Source organism: Passer domesticus, chromosome W, assembly GCF_036417665.1.
Source record: "Passer domesticus isolate bPasDom1 chromosome W, bPasDom1.hap1, whole genome shotgun sequence".
NCBI lineage: Eukaryota > Metazoa > Chordata > Aves > Passeriformes > Passeridae > Passer > Passer domesticus.
The window spans coordinates 9,065,411-9,076,522 of NC_087511.1; the positions used below are offsets into that span (position 1 = coordinate 9,065,411).

The window sequence follows — 11,112 nt, forward strand, 5'->3', positions numbered from 1 at the left end:
GCTATTATTTGGCCTTTGGGCAAGTACACAGGTGGGTGAGTACAGTGGAGCCAAAGGACAAACTGTTCCAGGTCTGATGATATGAGACCTGGAATAATGTTAATTTCCTGGGGTGTGTGTTTTGAATCCTCAACTACGACATACTTACTGTTACGATTTTGGCAAAGCTGTGTCCAAGTACCTGGCTGTTCAGGGTTAACAGTTGTAAAATGCCAGTCGCTGTTCTTAAGATGGAGAGGCTCTGTCAATACCAACCTGAAAGGGTTATGGGAAGAATTGGTGGTTAGAATTGTCATGGGATTATCATAGTGTAATGAATGTTTTGTCATGTCTAATGCAAGTGTCTGATTTGGCACAGGTAGTTCTCTTAAACTCGGTTTTTCATTTCCCCCCTGTGCCGGAATTGAACCCACCCTATTTTTGTCATAGCGCTGGGATGATGAGCGCTCTTGATTAAGTTTTTTGGAAGGTTTTGGGGAATTCTGATTTTTATGATTACTATATTTGAAATCAAAAAACTCCTTTTTCAGAGGGCAGTTGGGCGTCCAATACCCCAGTCTCCCACAAAGATGGCAGGGATGGTTAGAGTTGGAGATTTTTCCCTGTGGCATCGTGACGCGTTGAAGCTGGCTGGTGGGTGCTGGATCAGATGTTTGGGGGACGTCTGCAGCTGCAATCCTCCTCACTGGTTTCGGTCTCTCGTCTTGATCAGCAGGCGTGTTAGTAATTTTTATGGCACAGACTTCGAACATTGCATGTAATGTTGGTGTTGGATCAAGGGGCAGGCTCAGGATGGCAGCTTTACACTTTTCATTGGCATTTTGCTTAGCAATCTCGGTGAGGACTTCCAGCCTTGCTCCTTCATTCTGAACTTGCAAGTCCACAGCTTTTCTCAACCTTTCCACAAAACTCATGAAAGACTCAAATGAAGATTGTGTTCTTTTCAAATAATTATCAATTGGAGCATCAGGACGCAACCGGAAGAAAGCCTTCTCAGCTGCTTTAACACTTTCTTTGAGAGCTTTTCTGGGAATGCTTTCTGCCTGACTTGCTCCATCACCCCACTCCCTTTCTCCACATAAATGGTCTAATGATATTAATTTTCCAAAAACATCAGTGGCAGTGGTCTCATCACCCCACAGAACTGGCAAATTGGCTGTCACTTCTTTTTTCCATGCCACCTCCCACAAGAGGTACTCCATTTGAGTTAGCAGGCAGGAAAAAAGCTGTTTAATGTCAGCAGGGGTTAAATCAGAAGAAGAAAGGGTAGATCTGGAAAGTCCTCTGAAGTATTCACTGTCTGTACCAAATTCTTCCTGAGCCTTGACTAGCTCTTTGGTGGATTGAAAAGAGAAGGGGGTCCAATGCGGTTGAATTCCCCCATTCAGATCTGATATCTATGTGACCGGAGCTGCAGAGATGACAGCTGTTGTTTCCTGGCTCCAGCTCCCTGGCCCTGTCCCCCCCCCCCCCCCCCTGCCATGTGAGCTGGAGGGTGGGCTGTGGGAATGACAGCTGGGTGGGGAGTGGGGAGGGCAAAGGGAGGATACAGCTGATGGGCCAGCCCCTGAAGGGGTGGTGGGGGGTGGTGCCGGAGAAGGGGGGAGGGCACTGGGAGGGGAGGTTTCAGGGGAGGGGGTTTCTGACGGGAAAGGGTTAGAGGGGAGAAAGGGATTGTGGGGAGAAGAATGAGAAAACACTGGAAATACCATGTGGTTTCCGCTCTCAGAAACTTGTGGGGGAGTCTCTGGAGGTGAAATGGGAGTGTTATAGATGAAAAATGAAAAATAGCCAATTTTAATAAAAATATAAAAAAATAAAATTTATTTCACGACCGTAATACAGTCTCGACAGCCAACAACCAAATTGGACAGCATACCACCCCCGGGAGGTGATCCGGGTGAACGTGAGATTGGACTCGCTAGTACCAATTCTACCCTGTCCACACTGGCTGCTCCGAAGCAACAGTTCTTATACAGTTTATTTCGCCCGTGGCAGGATGTCTTTGTTTCTTTCTGAGTTCTTCATATTCAAGTTGGTTTCTTTCCCTGGCTCGGGCTGCACAAAGCCTCTGTCCGGGAATAGAATAATATGTTTCCTCAATTCCCGGAAACTGGCATTCAGATGGAAGTGTTGATGGCCCCTGGTCTTCTCAGATAGGTATCTTGTCTGGCCATCATCGCTTGGGCGTCACTGGGTGCAGGTCCTTGTGAATGCCCATCTCCTGTGCAGCCAGAGTTTTCTTCGAATGCAAATGATGTAGTGCCTCTCTGTCCATCTGCCGCAGTTTCGCCATCCTGGGGAAAGAATCTCCCCCCGCCTTGTACACCAGTAGTTCATTTTATACATATATATTTTGATACACCTTTTATTCCCACTAATTACTACCCATATTTATAACAAATCCCTCACCTCTTTTATTAACACATTAATTCGTGGGTAATTCTAAAAATTAAACCCACGTGTTTTATTTTTAGTGGATTTATATACATACAAGTGACCTCCTTCTCAATCATCCTGAGGTATTCCCTGGTATTCCCTGAGTTCTGACCTGTTGTGCTCAATTTGCTTCTCAAACTGAGCTAGGGCGTTAGGTGCCCATTTATGTGGGGTATCTTCCTCTAAGTTCATAATCTTTGAGACTGGGTTAGCCTTTCCTGTCGCCATCTCTGGGTCCATTGGCATGGCTGCTTATCTGCATCCCTTGTACAACTGAATGTATCAACCGGATAAAGCAAGGGATCAGACAGGGTAGGAAGATGACTCTGGTTATGGAACAGAGAATAACGAAGATTAACTTCTTCCACTATGCCCCATTAAACAGATTGTCCCACCAGGATGCGTTTAGGATCGAGTTCCACTTCTGGATGGGCACATGGGCGACCCTCTTTATTTCAGCTGCAAGTCCTCTGATAGTCTCCCCATAATCATCAATTTCAATGCAGCATTCAGATTCATTGAATTTGCCACATACTCCCCCTTCCTCTGCCAACAGGTAGTCCAATGCTATTCTATTTTGGTAAACGAAAGCCCTCATCTGGGAATGCTGCCTTGATAGTAACTCCAAGGCATCTGCAGTGTGGTTGGACACTATTTACAACTAACACTAAATGTTCCACCACTGCCTGGAGCCTGATTAACCGGTTCAGGAGATATATCGGGGTACAGTAACCCCAACTACCATCCTGAGCCCAGGTAGCAGGCCCATAGTATTCAATAATATGCTTTGCGGGCCATTCCTCCTTCCCCCATTTCTGGCTCCCTTGAAAGATTGGAAATTTCTTTCTTACATCTCTCTTTTGACGGTCCAGGGTCTCATAGAAAGGAGCCCCTAGTGAGCTGCTTTCTGACCGAGGCAAGGTGAAGAAAGCTGGCCTGATCACTCCCAGGGTACATGACCCTTTCCACTTCAAAGGCAGATCACTATATGCCTTTGTTCCACAAATCACATATATTCCATTGGGTGCATTCCAATTCTTTACCTCCCTTGGTTTATCCCAAAAGTCTCTTAACCCCCCATGGGATTGGAAAGGGTTAGCCCCAGCTTTCTTGTTCCAGCAAAGTAACAGCTGTTCTGGGGTTAACCCTTCTCCTTTCCAAGGCCACTTTTCGGCCAATTTTAACCCCCCACATATCTAGCAATTTTTTTAGACCTAATTCTGTAGCGATTTCCTGTATGAGGTCTATGAATAAGTTTTTGTCTGATGCTGGGAGGCCAAATTCACTATATTGCTTTTCCAATTGTTCATAATGTTTGCTTAGAGTTTTTATCCTCTCTTGCTTGATCCTACGTTTTCTCATTTCGGATTCCTGCCTTTTTAATTCTTGGGTGACCTGTTGAATTTTACTTTCAGGGTCCACCCCTTTATTCTGGGAAAAACAAAAAGTTTTGTCATATTGGAGGCAGGCCCGGTCATCATGATCTTTGAGTAAACCTATGATGACCGGTTCTTTTAGAAATCTTATTCTTCTATTTTAGATTCTCCCCCACCCAATATGTTTTTCCCCCCATTGTACACATTCCCAACTGTTCACTGTTATAACATAATTGATTCACCTGGAAATAACCTATAAAAATTAAATCCATCCTTCCCCCAGTCCATACAGTACGATTGCACTTATCACATATTGGAATCTTAACAGTTTCAATACCACGCCTTTTTCTGATATGGGTTGACTTACCCATTCTGGACACTACCTCTTGCGAGATGCAGACTTTTCCCCCCTCTTTTAGACAAGCTCCAAAATGCCGTTTGATCGATAGTACCTACATGCCATGCCTTTAGTGCAGTCTGTAGAGGTGAGGTTAGGTAAAGCCTCCGCTTCACCCCGACCGTCCTCGGTGCAAATTTCACAAATCCGGCTGGGGTCCCACTGATCTGAATCGGTCTGGGTTTCAGCACATGCGCTAGTCCTGAGGCACACGACTAGACTCAGGCTCATCAGGGTTACTCCAATTATCGTTCCTCTGCCCCCACTCTCGCCCACTGGGTTGCCACCAGCGGCGGGAAGTACCATCTTCTTGGCAGCAGGAATCAATATCTTGGAGATCATAGCCGGCCCGAGCTGCGTACCTTTGCTTACAAAAAAAACTCCCCACCGGTTGAGTCTTACTAGCCGGGCACTGCAGGGTACTTTGTTCTCTTTCCGGCACTCAATTTGACCCCGATACCGAAGTTTTCCCCTTAATCCGTTTTGAAAAAGCCTAAACCACCGTATAGAGTCTGCTTCAATCACTTGCAGTTCTGTCAGGAGCGTCAAGAATAGGTTAGTCACACGCACTTTGAGGTTAAAACAATCTTCATACAGACCCCTAGGTCTCACCCCCCTTTCACAATGTGCCACCCACATTATTTTACAATAATAGCACCTAAATGATACAAATGGATAACAAGGGCAGTCCGGTTCTTGGCATTCGATCTGGTCTATTAGCCTGGTCTGCGCAGAGTTAGCTTAAGATCTTTTAGAAGTTGCTCTGGGGTTAAACCCCCACCCTTTCTATGGTCACACTCCTGCTGCTTTTAGTCCCCCATAAATCAAATAGTCAGTTAATTCTCACTTGGTAGTAATTTCTTGCATCAGATCTATAAGCAAATTCTTATCTGAGGCAGGTAATCTTTAAATTATTATGTAGTTTCTCTAGTTAGTCTTATCATTCACTTAAAGTGCTTAGCCTCTGTTCTATTTTTTTTTTCTTTCTTTAAATCTGACTCTTGTCTTTCTAATTCTAAGGCTTTTTATTATTTCATTTTACTTTCTGGGTTTAACCTTTCTTTATTCTTCAAAAAAAAAAACAAACCAAAAACAAACAAAAAAAAAAAAACAGAAAACTTTATTATTTTGTAAACACATCCTATTGTCATTCCCTCCTGCAAGATTTAGGATCTTGAATCTATCATAACATAGCTTATTAACTTTGAGATATGCCTACAGATACTGACTCTATTTTTCATTCATCCCATATTGCTCTATTACATTGATTACCCACAGGAATAAGTTTCCCCACACCCTGCTTATATAATTTGTAGGTGTGAGCTTCTGACTGCCGGTCCTTAGATATCGCTTTTTTTGGCATATTGCATATTATCTCTTTTTTTCACTTATGTTACAGATTTCATACTGTGTGCTGTTTATAGTACAGTGTTTTTCTTACTCTTGCAGCAGCTTCCTGGGGCGGGGGTGCTGATATTTCTGCCCTTTTAATGCCAGGCAGAATTTCCAAGTGCAGACTAGTTGTACAGCACATGGCTAGGCTCAAGCCCATTATAGTTACCCACAGGTGTATCCCTCTGCCTTTGCCACGCCCACTGGGTTGCTGCCAGTGGCGGGATAAAGTTATCTTCACAGCAGCAAGAATGTCCTTCCAGGGTTTCATGTATGGACTGAGCTGTATATCGCCTCTTAAAGGCATCCCAGCACCCCCCCCCACCTTTAATAATTTGACTATATCAGCTTCACAGGGTATGTTATTTGACCTTTGGTATTCAATAGCTAACATTTGAACCTTTTGAATCTAATCTTTTCCTTATTCCCCTTTGAAACAAGTGATACCAATTCATGAAATCCAATTATAATTAGGCTCAATTCAGTAGCAAGCTTTAAGATACGGCTAGTCAGATATTACTCATCCTTTATACATTTACTTTCTTTTAGCCAATTTCCAGGCAAATAGTTTTTGACACTCTTTGACAGTATTTTCCCACAGTTTTTCAGGTATTTCCCATGTAACGGGAACTAATAATTCCCATCCACAAAATAAAGTTATTATTTCTGCCGTGGCACGTTCCATCTGGATAGGGGACCTACTTGTCCCCCGACACTCCTGGCAATACGAGCATCTTTTGTGTGAACTGCAATACCAATTTCTCCCACAATTTAAACATTTACATTTTACCCAACTAGCATGCCCAGTGTTTGGATGGGTCAAGCAGGGTATATTATGAGGCACCGATCTAGGTTGTAACTCTCCCTCCTCTTTGTATAAATCACAGGCTAAGGCAAAAATACCAGAATTTCCTGTCCGAAATGGTCCAGATCCCCCTGTTTGTGATGGCACAGTCCCTTGCCAAGGTGGATACCAAAGGCATTTTAAAGTCTGTCCAGGCAGTACTTGAAACCACTGATATAAGCTTGGTCTCACTTCCCAGTCAGGTGTGATCCTGCATGTGTTTTCCCAATTCATTATTACCCTTTCTACACTCCTTCATTTACCGTTGAAAGTCAATTTTGTACCCCTTAGTTCAGTTGCTCTCGACTACTTCTCAGGTTGTCTCACGGTTCTTCTTGATTGATGAGGATCCACTCTTATTCCTTGGTCTGGATCACAGTTATATTCATAAGTTGCCTGGAAATGATCTTAAAAAGATAGACTAAAGATGTGTAGAGGGATTATTATTTCTATTTAAAATTCTTAGTCATTTAACCCGCTTTTTCTTTGCCTCATAGGTACCATGTCCAAAAAAAATACATCTTAAACTTTATTTCACAAGGTGATGACCCCAGGCTTAAATCATATATTGTACTCCCTTTCTTGAACTTGACAAAGTTCGGTCTGTACACTTCGCATACAAGCCCTTTGGCTTATATTCCTCTTGCAATAGGCAACCCAAATCTCATGACAATTTTCTTGTACAGATCAATAACATTTGCAACCAGTTACTTATGCAATTTATACCTTATCTTATTTCAAATTTTCCTCCAATATTTCTTGCAACTTTAATCTAATTTGCATTTAATAACATTTTCTCAATAAGTTTGAATATTACAATCTGAATGTTTCACTGTTCTTCTCAAATATGCATTTAAACTTTAAAATTTTTACATGATGTATCTTTCCTTTTTACACACTGCAGGTGGTGTTTTAAATTTCTTTTGTTTAAGCATCATTGATTTTTCTAATATACCACCAGCTTACTTCCAAAACAGCATAACCATACAGCACAAATTTAACAATTAGAGATAAATGGAGACTGGTTCAACACACATTAATTATAGGCCACAATACACTTTGGATTTTAAACATACAATTTTGACTGGTTATCTCCATGAAGCTTTTTATCTAACATTATGACAATGACCTTAAATGTCTCTTATGTTTCTTATTTTTAGTAACTTTTAATTGCTCAATTCTTTTTGTAAACCACTAGAATTCAAGCTATTCCTCTTTAATACTTCATGGCTATTTTAAATGTCTCCAAAAGCTTTTAAAACTTACACCTTTTCAAGATTTAAAAAAAAAAAAACCTTCAGAGAAAAAAAAACTCCCAAAAGAACTTTCAGGAATCTCACAGAGTCTCTCCTTTCTAAACTCTACCAAAGCTGTATACTATTCCCAGATGCGTGCACTCAGCTGGAAATACATTCTCCATAAACCATCATTTCATACCTTTTATTTCCATTTAACCTTTCCAGACAATTTCTTAATTTCATCAAACACAAAGTCATTATAACTTTCATGATTCTAAACCATTCAGATATTTCTTCTAAAGCTTCTTCTATGGCCTTTCCCACAAACTTTCAAAAAGCTCTTAAAAATTAACTTTTTGGCAGATTTATACATTTTTCAATTACCTGCTTTTGTTATTCTTAATACACCCACAGTTTCTGAGAATATGATTACACAAAACTTGGGTTTTCTGGTGTCTGTTCCCCATATGTTCTCTTAAAAAGATTTAATTTCTTTTTCTTTCCATTATACACTCCTTTAATTCTTACACTGCTTACAACATCGGCTTGCATCCTCTACTTATAGCATATTAAACACCCCTGCAGTTATCAGATCTTTCCTCTGATTGTGAAAGAGGCAGGACCATAACTTCTGCCACCTGGTCTAGATTTTAACCTTTTAGTCATATTACGAATCCGTACATTCACCAGTTTGATCTTACAGAAATTTACGAATTTTAAACTGCAGGGAGAGGAAAGAGAGAGAAAAATTGTTGGTATCTCTTTTAGTATGATTTTGCCATCTTTTCCTTCTCTCTCTTTAAAGGAAAAAATTGTCCTGGGTCTTAGGACTTAGATGGCTCTGTCTTACAAATTACAATTCTATTTTACATCTGTACCTTTTGATTATAGCATCTCTGCAATTTTAAGAGGTACATGCAGCCACTACTGCAGCACAAATAGCTTTTGTAATGTAAAAGCGGCAACTTACACCATTTTATAGAGAGCACTTGAATACTTTTAAGCTTTCTATGGGCCAGGTCTTGTTTACCATTTTAGCTGAAATGCTCTGTTCACCTCAAAACTCCGCTCCATTGTTTTAAAACAACTTTTTAACTGCAGTTTTAGTCAGTGCGTCTCCTGGCTGGTTCGCCGCGCCCTTGGGCACTTTTATATTTCCCTGGCCCGAGATCTTTTCCCTCCCCCTCCCGCTACGCCGCTCGGCCGCTCGCCGGCCCGGGCCTCTCCCGTGCCACTTGTTCGCCTGAGGCAAACAACCAAGAGAAGAAAAAACCGCAGAGCCGCATCTTTACTTCTCAGGCGGGGGGGAGGGGGGGCTGCCACGCTCTGATTCTAGCCCGCTCTGTAGGCTGCGCCGCTTGCTCCTACACCCTCCTTTTTCTTTTTCAACCCCATATTTTACTCCTTACTTCCCTCCTTAGGCCTATTTACTTGCAGAACTGCTTTTTATTTTTCTTTTTACCGGTATACACACAAAAAAACAAAAAAAACTTTGCTGACCCCCCAATCACGTAGCGAACCGAACTGCGGATATATAGTCAACAAAAACGAGCTCTCTTACCTTTTCCCTGGATCCAGCAAGGTCCCGTTGTTCCTCCTGACCCAGTCAGTGATGGTCCAAGCAACCCTTCTTCCCCCCTCCCCCCCCCCCTTTTCAACTTCCCTAGGGCTTTTCTTGGGTTGATGTGTGTTCCAAACGTGATACTTTATTCCGTTCACACGCGGGGATCCACGCTCGCTTTGTGGTATTCCTACCCTGTTCACACGCACCCGTGATGCGTGTTCCAAGCGAACCTTCCACTCACTTCCCATGCGACCGACCACTTTCCTCGCAGAAAAATGGAACTGCGATCTTAGGGTCTGCACTCGCTTCGTGATATGTGTCACGTCTCACACACACACACGACCACTCCACCACCCAACCACGCGATACTTACAGTCCGTTTTCCTGCGAGGATTCTTCGTGCACTTCATTTTTATGGGTAAAAATAGCTGACTTCCATGGAGAGCTATCTCCGTCCTCGAGAGCTCTGGGCCCGTTCCACCGTTTGGTTGTGGCTAACTTTCTGGCTACAGAAAAGTTTGGTTTTATCTGATTGGTTCCGATGGGCTTACCCAATCTTGTCCGGCCGCTGAAATCAGTGGGGCGCGGCCTGGACCTCGAGAGGGGACCCTGGAAGCCTTATCAGATCACGTCGGACTGGTCACCAAATTGTTATAGATGAAAAATGAAAAATAGCCAATTTTAATAAAAATATAAAAAAATAAAATTTATTTCGCGACCGTAATACAGTCTCGACAGCCAACAACCAAATTGGACAGCATACCACCCCCGGACAGTGATGCGAGTGAACGTGAGATTGGACTCGCTAGTACCAATTCCACCCCGTTCACACTGGCTGCTCCGAAGCAACAGTTCTTATACAGTTTATTTTGCCTGCAGCAGGATGTCTTTGTTTCTTTCTGAGTTCTTCATATTCAAGTTGGTTTCTTTCTCTGGCCCAGGCTGCACAAAGCCTCTGTCCGGGAATAGAATAATATGTTTCCTTAATTCCCGGAAACTGGCATTCAGATGGAAGTGTTGATGGCCCCATGTCTTCTCAGATAGGTATCTTGTCTGGCCATCATCGCTTGGGCGTCACTGGGTGCAGGTCCTTGTGAATGCCCATCTCCTGTACAGCCAGAGTTTTCTCCTGCCCTATTTGAAATCAATATTGAGATCTTTCTCCTTTTTAATGCCTTTATTAAAAAGAATCAGCTCAGGTGGGGAGAAATCGATGGGTCGCGCCCACGCCGCCGCTGCTCCCAGGCGTGGCACGGACGAGGAAGATGATGCAGCTTTGTCCGCTGGTCTGCAGGTAGAGCTGGGGGCTTCAGTCCTCACGGGAGAGTAGGTAATTCCCACCTTTTTCTGTCTAACATTCCAGGTCCTCTTTCTAGTTAAGACCTTTTCAGGTTAGGGTGAGAAGTAAAAGGATCTTAGCAGATACTGGATTAAGTTCCTCATCCTTACACTTCACTTAGGTCTCTTAATTCCATGTTGGCTCATTGTTTTTGGTTTTTTTTTCCTGAAACTTACAGGTGAAATGCATTCTCTCATCTGCATACTAGCTCTGATGTCACTCCCCTTCCCCTGCTGCCTGCGGGGTCTGGTATCACCCCTGGCAAGCATTAGAGGGGACAATGGCTAATCACCAACCATTAACAGGTAATTGAAGAAGAGCTCTTAAGAACAGGTGGCTGCAACGTGCAGGTAACTTTCAATTTAACAGCAATTGGTTCAACTTTTTTTAACTTTGCAATCTTAAAAAAATTGATAACCTTTTTATTCATAACACTATTCATTTCAGATACCACTGTCCTTTATTGCTTTTCCCAACTCTTTTATCTCATGAGGAGGGATAGCTACCCATGTTCTAGGACCAC

General features: G+C 42.7%; 1 long non-coding RNA gene across 1 annotated transcript; it reads right to left on the reverse strand.

The window, feature by feature from the left end:
- Positions 1–5,315: 5,315 nt before the first annotated feature.
- On the reverse strand, positions 5,316–9,761 carry LOC135289031 (uncharacterized). Its single transcript, XR_010351825.1, has 2 exons — positions 9,624–9,761; positions 5,316–6,855 (listed from the first exon to the last, which is right to left on the reverse strand). It is a non-coding gene; the product is annotated as an uncharacterized LOC135289031 (long non-coding RNA).
- Positions 9,762–11,112: the final 1,351 nt, after the last annotated feature.